Source organism: Anser anser (genome assembly GCF_964211835.1).
Source record: "Anser anser genome assembly, chromosome: 2".
NCBI lineage: Eukaryota > Metazoa > Chordata > Aves > Anseriformes > Anatidae > Anser > Anser anser.
This window is the reverse complement of record NC_139721.1, coordinates 110,596,592-110,611,175: the sequence shown is the minus strand read 5'-3', so window position 1 is coordinate 110,611,175 and position 14,584 is coordinate 110,596,592. Positions and strand designations below refer to the sequence as shown.

At 42.3% G+C, this 14,584-nt stretch overlaps 1 long non-coding RNA gene across 1 annotated transcript in view; it reads left to right on the top strand.

Moving 5' to 3' along the window:
• The window catches only part of LOC310894210, a 34,373-nt gene that overhangs the window by 14,573 nt on the left and 5,216 nt on the right, over positions 1 to 14,584 (top strand). The gene's annotated exons all lie outside the window — the stretch shown is intronic.

Sequence of the window (14,584 nt, the reverse complement as noted above, 5' to 3'; positions counted from 1 at the left end):
CATTTACCCACACGTAGCAAATTACATATATTTAAAATGAAAATCTCTGTATGTTCATAATTGGAGAAGACGCTGAAGTTTAGCCATTGAAGTGTCTGAGGAGTCCAACCTTCATGGCCTTCCAGTGAGGACACTTCATCCGCTCATGCCTGAGACCAAATTGTATGGTCTTGCTAACAAGTGACCTGGCATGTTTTAGCCAGCAGCACAACATAGTCCTTCCTTGAAGTTGCTGAAGGATAGTGTGTCATTGTCATTTGAGCACAAAGCTAGGGAATTATCTTTTTCAGTTCCCAGTTCTGCATCTGACTGTGCGCAGAAGAAAGAGTGAATGGGATGAGGTGGAGATTTGGGAAAAGGTTGAGCAAGGGAGATAATAACACCAACCTTAATTCCAGTATTTTTTCATTTTTTAACCTGTGCCTGGCATGTTCATTTTCTTTTCTTATGATGTAGTTATATGATAGCCATTAAAAATACCCTTTATATTTACAGGCAAACATAAGAGAAGAGTAAAATAAATGCAGCATTTTCTTTGCACTGTAGCTGCTTAAAAGGTTTATGAAATTGTCTGTCACAGTTCCTTGACAAGGAAAAACAGAAATATTACTATAGTAACATTCAAAGGTGGTTGCAAGAAAAATAAAATAATTCAAACTAAGGTAATATTTGCTCACATAACATGAGTCATTTGTATTGTAATTTCCTGACACTGGTGGAGAAGGGGAAAGTTGTCAAGGAAGAGTGACAATATGTCCCCACTTCATAATGCAGAATCTGAAGTTTCTCACTGACAGCCAAGGAAAAGACAATAACATGAAAGTGGAATATAATTTTTTGTTTAGCAGACTTCAGAGATGCACTAACAGTGGGCCAAGTTCTGCTTTCACATATGCTTTGGATTGCCTTTTGATTTCTGTACAAGCTCCTGTTTATAGCAGTGATACATCTGCACAGAGAGGAACTCGGCGCCCTTTGGATCAGGCTCTGAATATGAAAGACTCCACAAAGTTCTTCATGATAGATCGGAGATATGCAGAAAGAATCTGAGAGCAGAATTTTGCCCCGCTAAGAGTATGGGGAGAGACTCTTCATCAGGGACAGGAGTGACACAACAAGGGGCAATAGTTTTAAACTAAAAAAGGATAGATTTAGACTAGATATAAGGAGGAAATTCTTCATTCAGAGGGTGGTGAGGCACTGGAAGAGGTTGCCCAGCCAAGCTGTGGATGCCCCATCCCTGGAGGTGTTCAAGGCCAGGCTGGATGGGGCTTTGGGCAACCTGCCCTGTAAAACAAGGAGTGGCACTGACATAAAGCTGATTGTCCTGACTGCCATTCTTAGCCTACCACAGAGTCTGATTCCAGGTGAGGCAATTCAGCAGGTAGCTAGCTGCTGTGGAGGGCAAGGGCATGCATTTGTTAGGAGGGGGAGGAAGGAGAGGAGCAAAGGAAATAGTTTAGCTTTACCCTGTAAAATCCATCTCTCTCCTTTAAGAACAACAATTTTTTAAATCACCTTAGCAGCCAGTATAGCCAGCTCTGAAGTAGGAAAGTTCAAAGATATCGTCCTTCTATTACCTAAATTTTAATTAGTCTGTGGGTAAACAGGGAACTTTGAAGTTGTCTACACAGTGATTTTCGTGTGCCCTGTTGAAGAGACCAAAGACTCCAGCAACTTTCAAAGCTGCCCTTTGCACATGTGTAAATGATTCCATGAAGTGCAAATGTGGTGATTTAGGTCTTACCCTGAAAGATCTTTTTTTTTAAGGACGTGCATGCTAATTCCAAAAAGAGAACTGTAAGTCTCCAAAGAATAGCTATGAAGTCAATACAATTCCCAAAAGTGCTGAGACCTGCCCATCTGCTCTGTGTGCAGACTTGGTACAGACCACAGTGTCTTAGTTTATCCCAAGATGATCTGAGCAATAAAATAGTGTAAGCGATGAAATCACCCAATTTTTAGAAAAGGCTGTGTTCCTTTCCATGAAAATTCCTGCTTTGGTTGAGCTACTTTTGACTTGCAGTGAGAGATGAATTTGACCTGCTCTCTTTGTCTCATCTGTTGGGCTGCAGCTGTGCCCTCTAGCACTGGATATGTATTCCAAGCTCATCTAGATGTCAGAACAAAAGCACAAATGAGATGACAATCTTCCATTCTTTCTGTGTGCTGCCAATACCTGTTTGTCACTATAATGATATTAATCATCTTTTATTTATAGCGGAACACTGGAAGCTTCCATTTTTCCCTTTTGATTTATTTGTAGGACAACAGGTGCACAACTTAAGCAGGTGTATGTGTGTGCATATGTTGTGAGTTTGCTGATAGCCACAAAACATCTTTAGTAAATTATTACTTGTATCAAAGCTGCCATTATTTTTATTTCATGCATAAACTTAATTCCACAACTGTTAGCTCCCACAGTCTATTATCTGCTTTGTATTGCAACCGCAATAATGCAACTCATGGGTGCAAGACCTCTTCTTTCACCCTCCCAAAAAGCCCCACAAACAAGACATCCCTAAACCATACACTGCTTCCAGTTTCTGATACTTGGGAAAGGTACCGTTGTTTCCATTGGCAACTGCTGCAGAGTAGCACGATACCAGTTCAACAGCTGACACGAAATGCCTTTCCATATGTAAAGCTGTGCCTTAAACACACAAGGGACACTAAGAATAAACTTTGTACTTTCTTTTTCTTTTGTCTAACAGCAAATGGGTTGTGAAGAAGTGCTGGATGCCTTAAAAAAATGCAGTTATAATTTTGGATCCAAGCTGTGAGAACACTCATTGGAGACAACTGTTCTCTCATGGGCTAGCCTTGAATAAACAATCACAGCTCTGTGTGATATTACTTCTTAACCAGATTCTAGCATTGAGCTGTTGCCTTACCATGGTTACTTGCCTTTTAAACCAATGTTTCTTTTCCTTCCTTTTTTTGCCAAGATTCTTACTTGTTTGGCAGTGGTTCGTTCTCCTTTGAACTTTTGCCCTATTTTAATTTCCACCAAATTTTTAGTCTAAAAGAACCTTTTCACTGGTATCTTTTGTTGTCTTGATTTTCTTTTCTGCCTGTGAGAACTTACTTGGGGACATTGCTTACGGGAAAGAGCCCAAGAGACTGTCTTCTCCTGAGTATCCAGCAGCTGGCAGGCATCCGTGAGGAGATTAGAAAACAAAGCCACTACAGCACAAGACAGTGGCCAGTCCTGAAATAAATTTAAATAGGAAAGAAGGGCACGCACGTATACACACACAAACCACCAGGTCATTCACGGGGAGATTTACAGCTCCTGAGCTTGCCTCTGTTGAATTCATCTAAGGATAACACCATTAAAACACGTGTCAGAGCATCACTCTGCCATGCGGGGGTCCAAGGCAGAATCCCTTGCTTGTGTTGTGCCACTGGAGCTGGCAGAGCACCGGGGTCCTGTGGATCATACGAGAGTCCTGAGGAAGGGAAGCATGTCCCTGGTTGCCTTGGGGTAATTCTCCTGGCAACCTGGAAGAAAAGCTGACAGCTTCTATCAAGAAGAAAAAATCCCTCTTATAGCAGGCAAACACGTCCTCTTGACATATCTTGACTATTTTTTGTTATGTGTTTTGTCCTATGTAGAGATTCTGAGGGGGGAAATGCACGCTCTCTCCAAAATATTTTTAGCCACATAATTAACTAATATTATTTGCACTGCTGAAAAACGAAACAAACCAAACAAACAAACAAAGCATTTATTTAATTGCTTATTCAGTTTCTTATTCATCAAAAGACTTCAATGTGTGGTTGCCTAAAATAAAAGCAAGTACATGTGCACAATAAATGTGCATAATATACATGTGCATACATATAAAAACAGGGACAATATTTCATACTAAAATTTGTTATTGGGAAAACTCATTCTCTTACTGGAAAGGTAAATGCAAATTTCTGGTGCTAGTGAAATCCCAGCTATTACTATTTAGAAATATCTGTCTTAAGCTGAATCATTTTTTGGCTGAGTTCTTAATGTAAAGTAAAACCTAGCGTAAGCCTCTAGGACAACAGACCCCTGTGGTATGCTGTATGTAAAATGAACTGCACTAACATCGTTCTGGTATGTGCATCATATATTCTGATAGAGAAATCAGGGGCCAATGGTTTAGTCATATTTATTCACGGCCTAATAAGAAGCTGTGTTCGTATACTTACATATGCTTAAGACACCTTTTCACCATTTAAAATCTTCTAACTGAATGTGGGAAGACCAGCAAGTTACCTCTTTCTTTTAAGACATAACCCTACTGATATTTTATATGTTAGATGATTTTAAATTAAATCAGACAATTAAAAGTCTCCTTGCTCACTCTTATTTATTAACTTTTAGAGAGCAATTTTCTTCAAGGTGGCAAAATCAATACTCTGAGATAAAGTTTCTAACAAGAGTTTCCTTTCTCATAAAATTCTATTGGCAATTTAGTTCTTCATCTGTACTGGAATGGTAAAATGTAAAGAACAATGTCCTTTTTTGCTAGTAAAATGTCCTTATTTACATTGGAACACAAGCAGGAAGTACATTTTCAGCTGAGTTCAATCATTTTCTGTATTCCTGATGTCTTCATATGCAGACAGTCCTGACTGACGGAAAAATCACTAGCTAATTGATTACAGCATGCTTTATACGCAAGTATTGGTTGCAGTCTGCTTCTCAGACTCCCTGTGTCCGGGATGTAAGTAGGCACATCCTATAGAAGACAGAAGTGCCCAGAGAAACACAGCACTGCACTTCGCAGACTCAAGCTGTTGCTTTGGGGCAATTCACCCCTTAATGCCTGATATACAAACTTCCAGTTGACTCTAGCTGGATTACTGTATTTTGCTGTAGTCAATGTACTGCAGCAAATCCTTGTGGTATCTTGGGCATGGAAGGGAAGTAAAAGGGCCTGCTGTATCACTCAGTCCAAGATGGGAACATAGGTATTTATGAGACAGACAAGAGTCCTTTCCAATAACAAAGGAGGATGAAGGCTATTTGATGCCTTGCACAAGGTTTGGCCACACAATGTGTTGCTACATCCTAGGCTCCTCCATCTGCTAATTTCAAAATAATTTGTGGCAGTTGAGTCCTCAGAAGATGTGAAGGTGGTCATAAATATTATGTCTACACCACTGCAGGGAAGTGGACACTCAGCCAAGATAGGTAGCTTATAGGTAGCTTCACTCCAAGACTTGGAGCCGCAGGCCTAATCCAGCTCCTGCTGCACCCTTGCTCCTCACACTAGAACTGGTCTTCCTAGTGAAGGGAAGCCTCCCTTGATAGTTGGCTGCTGCCTGCTGAGCAAAACAGGTGCAACGTGGTACGTCTCAGAAATGTGGATGAAAACACACAGCTACATCTGCCCCCAGCTGTGCAGCACCCACCAGGTAACAATTTGTGCAGAATTTGCCCCACAATATGTGGGCGCAATGACCTTAAAGTACTGGAAATGCCCCCATTCTTCCTCCTAGCTATTCTAGGAGTAAGTCAGGCTTGCAAAGCCAGTGGAGCTCAGCCTTTGGGAAGGAGGCTTCTCTCCATACAATGCTGACTTGAGTCCCAGTGTCACTTTCCCACACAGAGTAGTCTCTTGATCTGTGAGTAGTGCTTATGACTTCTACGGGGACTCCTTGCAAAGGACAATGCAGCTCAGCAGGCTCTTTGTAAATGAGTGGCCGCGACACATTCATCAGCAACAATGACCCCTGTAATCATTTACAATGCCTTTGGGCCTCCGTGTGTAAAAAAAGCACTGCTATGCCAAGCCAATGGGAGAAAAAACTTGTGTGGTGGCTGCTTTAAAACTGGAATTGTGAAGCATTATTTGTATCGAGAGATGAAATAACAAGAAGTGGGAAGGGTGAGAAAACATGAAAAGAAATGGGCTTAGGGAAACAGAAGCTGGAAGTAATCAATAAATCATAGAATAAAGTAAAGAGAAAGAACCTTTAAAGTGCCCAAGCTTAAATGTCAAGAGTATTAGAACAAAAGAGCTCGAAGCAGAAGATTGTGTGACAGAGGAATAAGCTGAAACTGATGGAAAGCAGGCTCACTCCTGAGCATGGAAAGGAGTACAGACAATGAAGGGCAGCAGAGAAGAGCAGAATAAGAAATTAGGACACCATGTACATTCCTCTTAAATAGTTTGAACACACAGGATTAATGTTACTGTTTTTAGAAGAGTCTGAGGAGCAAAACTGGAAAAACACCATAAGGGTAGTTGAAAAGACCAGTTTTAAACTATGTAATACAGTGAGAATGTGCTATCATATATGCATGAAGGTATGCCATCAATATTGCAGGGTAATAAGATCTTGCTTACATTGTACTACGCAAAAAAAGAAACTGAGCCAGCCAAGGCAGAGCTGTTGTTACATTTATCCCTAGACAAATTCATACAGTTAAAATTTATTTATTTTTCTAATGACACTCTTTCAGTGATGCACTTAATCAGACATAGCTCTAGGCACATGTGCTTGTCCCACTGAAATCTATGTATATAAACATACACTTAATGTTAAGCTGGTACTCAAAATGTTTTGCTGAGCTGAAGCCTATGTGCTGATGGATTATCTAGTTAGCTATAAACTGCACGGTTATATCTGGTTTGGGCTACTGGCTCAGAAACAAGACACTTATTCTGCTTGAATCAAGTTTATCATGGTTGTTATTCATATAAAATAATAGATGCTTCTGGCACCACACACATATATGCTGTAAAATCAAAATTTTATATTCATAATGTACTTGCAGTCAACTGAGCAAAGGTGGCTTATGTTTTCCTCAGCAGAAACCAGTATGGGAAGAAACTAGCGTGCTTTGATGTACCTTGAAAAATAGAATTTGGGAAGCTGATGGGACACATCTATCCCAGTGAAAGGCAGACAAACCCCAGGCACTATGCTTTGCGTGATGGACTTTGCCAAGCATGCTGGGTATGAAGTGTAAGCCACTGAGACACAGTGACAGGCAGCGGAGCTGCGCCACAGCTCTTCCTAAGAGCCCCGATGGCATTGCTCACTGCATGGTTCTCTGGTCTGGGTCAAGGGCTGAAGAGATACGCTTTGAAAAAGTTTGTGAGAGGTCACAGTATAGCTGTAGTAAAAAGCCATTATGAAGACACACACCCAAGGGTATTTGTTGTTTTGGGAATAAAGCATCACCTAAAATCCATGTGGACCACTCAGTGACAGAGAAGAAAATATATATTGAATTGGTTGTAAAACACTGTTAGCTTGAATTGTTGTGATAGTGATACAGAAACACAGAAGCTTAGACCACTCTGAAGAGCTTTTATCATAACTATCTTGCTATTTTGCTGTGTGCACACAAATGACAGTACTGATATGCCACGCCAGAGTAATGTCAGCAGGTAAATTGACTGATAATGCTTGTGTTAATCTTGCTGAGCATGCCCACAATAAAAGAGACACTTCCAAAAACCTGATACCTGATTGATCTGATGTAAGGAAAGTGCTGAGTCAAGCAGAAAAAAATAAAATAAAATAAAAAATGTTACCACAAGTGCTCATTTGACAGCGAAGGGTTTTCTGGTATGGCTCCATGAGACATTTAAAATTTCACTCATAATTTTATGAAATCTCTCTCATTCAAACTGTCAAAGTTTGACAGGCTTGTTAACAACATCAAGGAGTGAATGGTCCTTCATCTGCTTGCTCTTGCTCCACTGAATGATCAATGAACAAACTAAAACTGACAGCTATTGCAAAGATAACAAGAAGTAGATGATAGAGTGGATGTTTCTACCCCTTCCTGTCTAATTGAGCCTCAGGAAGTTGATATTCAGTTCCAGAAAAGGTTGGAAAGGTAGAAGGAACAGTAGCCTAGATTCTGGCATTCAGGCCTACATCAAGCAGAGCCACTAGAGTGGCACAAGTTTTTCAGCTCTCTCCAATCAAGCCAGTAAGATGTAAACTGAAGTTGTCTCATGCTTGACCAATCTGTTAGACTTCAGCAATGAGGTGATAGGCTTGGTGTATGAGGGGAGAGCAGTGGATGTGATTTACCTTTGGCAAGATTTCCACTGCTGTCTCCCATATCATCACTCAGATAACATCCAACAAATTGATGAATTACAGACTAAGTGGATGGTCAGTGAGATGGACTGTAAACTGGCTGAACTTCCAGGCTCAAAGGGCTGCAATCAGCGGCATGAAGCCCAGCAGGAGGCCAGTCACTAGTTGTGAACCTCAGGGGAAAATACCGGTGCCAGTACTTTTAAACGCCTTCATTAATGACACGGGCAATGCATCAGAGTGAATCCTCTGCAAATTTTCAGATGCTATAAAACTGGGAAAAGTGGTTGCCAGACCAGATGCTTGTGCCTCGAGTCAAAGGGACCTTGACACACTGGAGAACTAGGCCAACAGGAGTCTCGTGAAATTAAATAAAGGGAAATGTCAAGTCTTGCCCCAGGGGAGGAACAATCCCATGCACAAAGGCAGGCTGGGTCTAGCTGGATGGAAAGCAGCACTGTAGGAAATGCCCTGGAGTTCCCAGTGAATTACAAGTTTACCAGGAGCAATGTACCCTTGTGGAAAGGAAGGTCAACAGCCTCCTGGGCTGCTAGGCAATGCATCACCAGCAGGTCATGGGAGGGATTCTGCCCCTCTGCTCAGCCCCAGTGAGACACACCTGGAGTGCTGGGCTCACCTCTGGGCTCTCCAGTACAAGAGAGACATGGACATACTGGCGCAGGTCCATTGAAGGGCCAGAAGGATGATTAAAGGCTTGGGGCATCTGACATACAAGGAGAGGCTGAGAAAGCTGGGACTGTATGGCTTGGAGAAGAGAAGGTTCTGGAGGACTGGAGGACTGTGTATAAACACCTGGTGGTGGACAGTATGAAAGCTGGAGCCAGACTCTTCTCAGTGGTGCCCACTGAAAGGACAGAAGGCAATGGGCACAAACTGAAATACAGGAAATTCCTTTTAAATATAACAAAAATATTCTTTTACTGTAAGGGTGGTAGAACACTGAAACAAGTTGCCCAGAGAGGGTGTGAAGTCTCCATCCTTGGAGATACTCAAAACCCTGAGCAACCTACGTGGGTTGTCCCTGTTTTTGAGTAGGACGGTTGGACCTGACGGTCCCCAGAGGTCCCTTTCCACCTCAACAGTTCTGTGATTTTGCGACAGTGACATCCTCCTCTATTCCTTGTAACTATTGATATACTGAATGTCTGTTACTTTTATTCCAGGAATGGCATATATTACCAGTGATTTTTCCAGAAAGTGAACCAGTTTATTGTCATTTCCTTGACATACAAGCTGAATTTACAACCCTATTGACATCCTTATTTTTCCTGTTTCCTACTTCAACTTTGCACAGTGCTCTCCAATGAATAAAGTCTTTGGTATATCTCACACAATGAGAAAAGGCAAGAACCGATTACCCTTTATTGAGAAAGAGCTATTTTAAAAGCGGCATTTGTTACCTACTTCTGCCGAGTCAGCACAAAACCTTTCTTCATAGAATCATAGAATGGCTCGGGTTGGAAGGAACTTTAAAGACCTTCTAGGTTCCAGCTCCCTGAAATGGGCAGGGATGCCAGCCACTAGATCAGGTTGCCCAAGGCCCCATCCAGCCTGGCCTTGAACACCTCCAGGGATGGGGCATCCACAGCTTCTCTGGGCAGCCTGTGCCAGTGCCTCACCACCCTCTGAGTGAAGAATTTCCTCCTAACCTCTCATCTAAATGATACCCCTCTTTTGGTTTAAAACCATTCCCCTTTGTTCTATCACTATCTGCCCATGTAAAAAGTCACTCTCCATCTTTTTTTCAAGCCCCTTTTAAGTAATGAAAAGCTGCAGTGATGTCTTCCCAGAGCCTTCTCTTCTCCAGGCTGAACATCCCCATCTCTCTCAGCCTGTCTTCACAGGAGAGGTACTCCTGCCGCCTGATCATCTTCGTCGAGCTTCTCATCCACCAGAACCCCCAGGTCCTTCTCTGCTGGGCTGCTCTCAGTGAGTTCTTCTCCCACTCTGTACTCATTCATATCTGGGATTGCCCTGACCCACGTGCAGCACCTTGCATTTCTTACTTTGTTGCAGAGTATTTTGTGTGCTATATTTATACCACAGTGTTTTATGTTAGCACACAATTAATATTTGTCTATTAAAAACTTATTAATTATTATTTATGGCTGTTTTTACCATTGTTGTGGTTTAACCCGGCTGGCAGCTAAACACCACACAGCCGTTCGCTCACCCTCCCCCCTCCCTCTCTGGGATGGGGGAGAGAAACGGGAAAGTGAAGCCGGTGAGTTGAGATAAAGACAGTTTATTAAGACAGGAATATAATAATAACAATAATAATAATAATAGTAATAATAATAATAATGTGTAAGAAAACAAGTGATGCACAATGCAATTGCTCACCACCCGCTGACCGATGCCCAGCCTATCCCCGAGCAGCCGGCCCCCCACCCCGGCCAGCCTCCCCTATATATTGTTTAGCATGACGTCAGATGGTATGGAATACCCCTTTGGCCAGTTTGGGTCAGCTGTCCTGGGTCTGTCCCCTCCCAGCTCCTGCTGCACCCCCAGCCTGCTCGCTGGCAGGACAGAGCGAGAAGCCGAAAAGTCCTTGGCCTGGTGTAAACACTGCTCTGCAACAATTAAAACATCAGCATGTTATCAGCGCTCTTCTCATCCTAATCCAAAACATAGCACCCTACCAGCTACTAGGAGGGAAAATTAACTCTGTCCTAACTGGAACCAGGACAACCATCCTGGAGTTAGTGACTCTGCTTGGTTCCCCTGTCCCAAGACAAAGTCAGAGATGAAAAGATGCTTTGAGGCGATGTGGTTTCTTCGCGGTTCCTCAGGGCAGCTGCCTATCACTACTTGTGTGTTTTTCTTCTTGGCATCTGCCTGCTTCTTCTCTATTTGTATAGATTGCAAAAGATTCATTTCGTACGCTCCATTGTGTAGCTTTAATACAGGCAGATGTTATTCCTAAGCGAAGTGGCAGGCCACAAAACAAATATGTATCTCACCTGCTAATTCCCCTACAATTTTAGGATTTGGGACAGTCCACAGGCTGTACTGTTAGTGCCTCAGTTCTGACCCAGATGTTCCCCTACACTGGTATCTTTCTCCATATTACCTTGGTGGAATCACAGTTGTCTAAAACTGAAATGTTGCTGCAACTGTTCAATTTGTCTGAAAGTTCATTTCAGTCTGCTGCTAATAGTAAATAGATGGGTTCTGGCTCTGTCCTTCATGTTCAGCCTTGTGTCAATTCCAAAAAACTTGCACAAATGCTTTTCAGAAATCTCAACTCCACCTAGAACAAAAATCTCGCTGAACTTCATAAAGAATTTGAGGTAAAATTGGCACTTACGCTTGGGAATAGAAGGATGACACAGACAGAAGGGGAGAGAGAAGTGCCCATGAAAGACTTCAGAATGGAGGGAGTTAATTCTTGCTGATGAGAAGACTTTGAGGAGCTCAACCTACAAAATATTAAATTGTTGAAAGAATGAGAGAAAAATCACTCATAACTAAAAAAGCATCTTAGTGCCATTCAAGCACACTAAAAGCTCTTCTGAACATGTGCCTTCTGTGGAGAAATGGAGCCACACATACTTTTTTTCCAACTTTTTTCCTTTACAATTCAGCTTTCCCTGTTATGTTACCTGTTATTTAATGCACTTATACATATGCATACGTAAATGTAAATACAATTATAAAAATGTGTGTGTGTGTGTAAGTGTATGCGGGAATATAACCATATGAGCATACGTTTGTTTATTTCTGTTCTGTATGTGTACAATTACTATAGTAAAATCCTTTCGAAGCAGAAATGTTTTACAATCCATTAATTTTTGCCTTATTCTTCCATTTGTAATGCCAGCACCAATTCATTTACGGGGCTTACTTCTAGTACTAGTCAGTGGCAGGAGTCCCCAGCTGAGGTTACAGTGAGCTTGAAAATAATTTCGGGCCATTATTTGGCCTGATCTCTGTGCTAAAATAGACACAAGATGTGTGTATTTGTGTATGAGGCTCATCCTGCCTTTCACTGCTGCTAAGTAAAGAGTCCTCGACCATTTTCCCAGCATGAAGCAGGCTGTTTGGGAGCAGGGAGGCCAGGTGCTCTTAGTACCTCGTGCAACCCATCTAGAAAAAAGCAACACGTGCTCTGTGCTGGTTACAGCACCTGTGTTGGGAAGAGGTTGGGGGCAAGCCCCTCTGGGCAGCGATGCCCCCTGGCCCCATTAGCCACCCTGCTCCATGCAGGGCTTCAGGGCAACCTGTGGCTGAAATATGCCTGGGGCATCACTGGTGGACAGGGAACTGAACCGGGCACTGAGTTGCCTTCATCCTCGCTCCGCCTGTGTGCTGGAGTTAGTCACTACCAGTAGCAGCTATATTTATAGTGGTATGTCATAAGTTTGACGTAAGTTTTTTTTTTTTTTTTAAAATCTATACAGCAGGGCAAAGGTGCATTTCTCCTCCCCTTCTTCAGTTTTGGATAAACCCTCACTTGTTTTCACAGGAACATTAGCTCAGATCTGCTGCTACTGTGCACAGCCGATAAAACTTGCTTGGAAAGACCATATGTCACATGGATCTGCTCAAGAGGCATGAAGCCCTGCCTGTTCGCCGATCCTTTACAGATACAATTTTATGCTCAGTTAAAATGGAAAAGAGCATTATGTTTAAAGATAAACCCGTTTACTGTGCGAGTGCTTTGCTGAATTCTGTCACCAAATTACTTGTTAGTAAGACATTTGGACTGCCTTTTTAAAAAAAAAAAGAAAAAAAAAGAAAAAAAAAGTTGTTGCACATCGCTTTCTCCTTGTTTATCAGTTGCTATGACAATGCTAATGACAATATCATCACAGACCAGGATTAAAATCTTTTACTAGAAGCAGGAATAGACAAAATCAGTTCCGAGGAGAAAGTTCCCTATATTAATATCACCCTCTTCGACCGTGTGGTTAGCCAATATTCAGAGTCCCTACAGGTTCTTTCTTTTTTGGAGAACAAATGGATGAGAGTGAATTGTGTTTGTTAATATGCTTCTGTTTATTTAGAAAGAATGTACACAATGTCTTGTTACCCTGGGCACAGCAGGAGTCAAAACAAAAGGTGGTGCTTTCCCTTTTCACACTTCCAAGCTTCTTTTGAGCCAGAACCCAAGCTTGCTCACTTTTAGCTTTTTCTCAGGGTCAGGCTACAAGGATTTTCCTCGCTGGCTCTGGTGTGTCCTTGTGACTTCCTCTGTCTGCTTCTCTGATGTTTCTGCTGTCGCTTTCTGAACTGCTCATTTTCATCATATGCCACCTTGTCCCTAGAGCCAGATCCTGGAGAACTGCCTCAGCCCCCACCTCTCAGAGCTGCCAGGCGTGTGCAGCGTGGTAGGTATGTGTGGCTCCTAGGGTTTCAGTGAGCATGTTCCATAAAGAAGGTAATTTTTAGGCTTTTCCTTAGGGAAGGGAGGCTTTCTCACCCACCATCTTCAATGAGATTTCATTACTGGCTTTCAGCATAACACTGAATTTATTTCCAATAATGTATTTTAGCAGTCTAAATGCACGATGACTTGTTTTCTTGATTCAGCCTGAGATTTTTGTTCCCTGTCAGATCAGTTTCTGTACAGTAGTGCTATGAGAGGGGGAGCAGAAAATATGTTACTATTTCCTAACAAATCAGCCTCTGATGCAACTATAATAAAGTTGTGAAAAAGTCCTAGAGGAGTTAAACAGATTTGACAGCATTTAATTTCCATAAATTTAGGGCCTGATCCTGCTTTTGTTTTGCTAATGAGTACTAAAGGGAGATAGAGCACAAGCTCTGGAAGAGCTGAAGACCAAAATAATGTCCCAGCTCAGCAATGACAGGCAGGCGTGCAATGGAGGTGCTGAGGCACTTCCATGCCCAACAGAGGTTAACTCCAGCATTCCTGCCTTGGGTCCAGCTCATGTCTGCTGTGACCAACAAGTCTCCTACCCAGGCCTGACTGAGTTACACAGATACTGCCCTTGGCAGCAGCTCTTAAAGCCTCGGGGCTTTACTCTTTGACTGGAACAAAGGTAGCATATAGCATAACCTCTGCTCAGGAAAGGCAAAGATCTTGGATTTTCAACAGCAGAAACACACAACAGATGTGTTTTCTTTTGCTTTTAAGGAAACAAACTCAAGGAGTTTTATTTTGTCTTGGGTTTATGCCACAGCCATTGCCATGGCCCACTCAGCACATAAAAAAGCTTCTTCTATTTGTGCTTAGGCAAGACACATCCCTGGTTTCCATATATTTTCTTTTTCTCATTCCTTCCATAAGTCCACCTCCTACCCGCTCGCCCCCATCTTTATGTAGGTGATGGGCTGTGATGGGGTTCAGTGTAGACTCCAAATGGACAGGATCCTCTGACATGACCTCCCACACCTGCAACTTTGAAAACAACTCTTTCACTACCACAGGTGAACCAGTTAAAATTTTTTGAAGGCCCCAGCAGAACAAATGAGCATCTTTGGACACACTTGTAGAAGTAATACTTTCACAGCGATGAGACAGTTGAAAGCTATCTTTCTAGTGTGC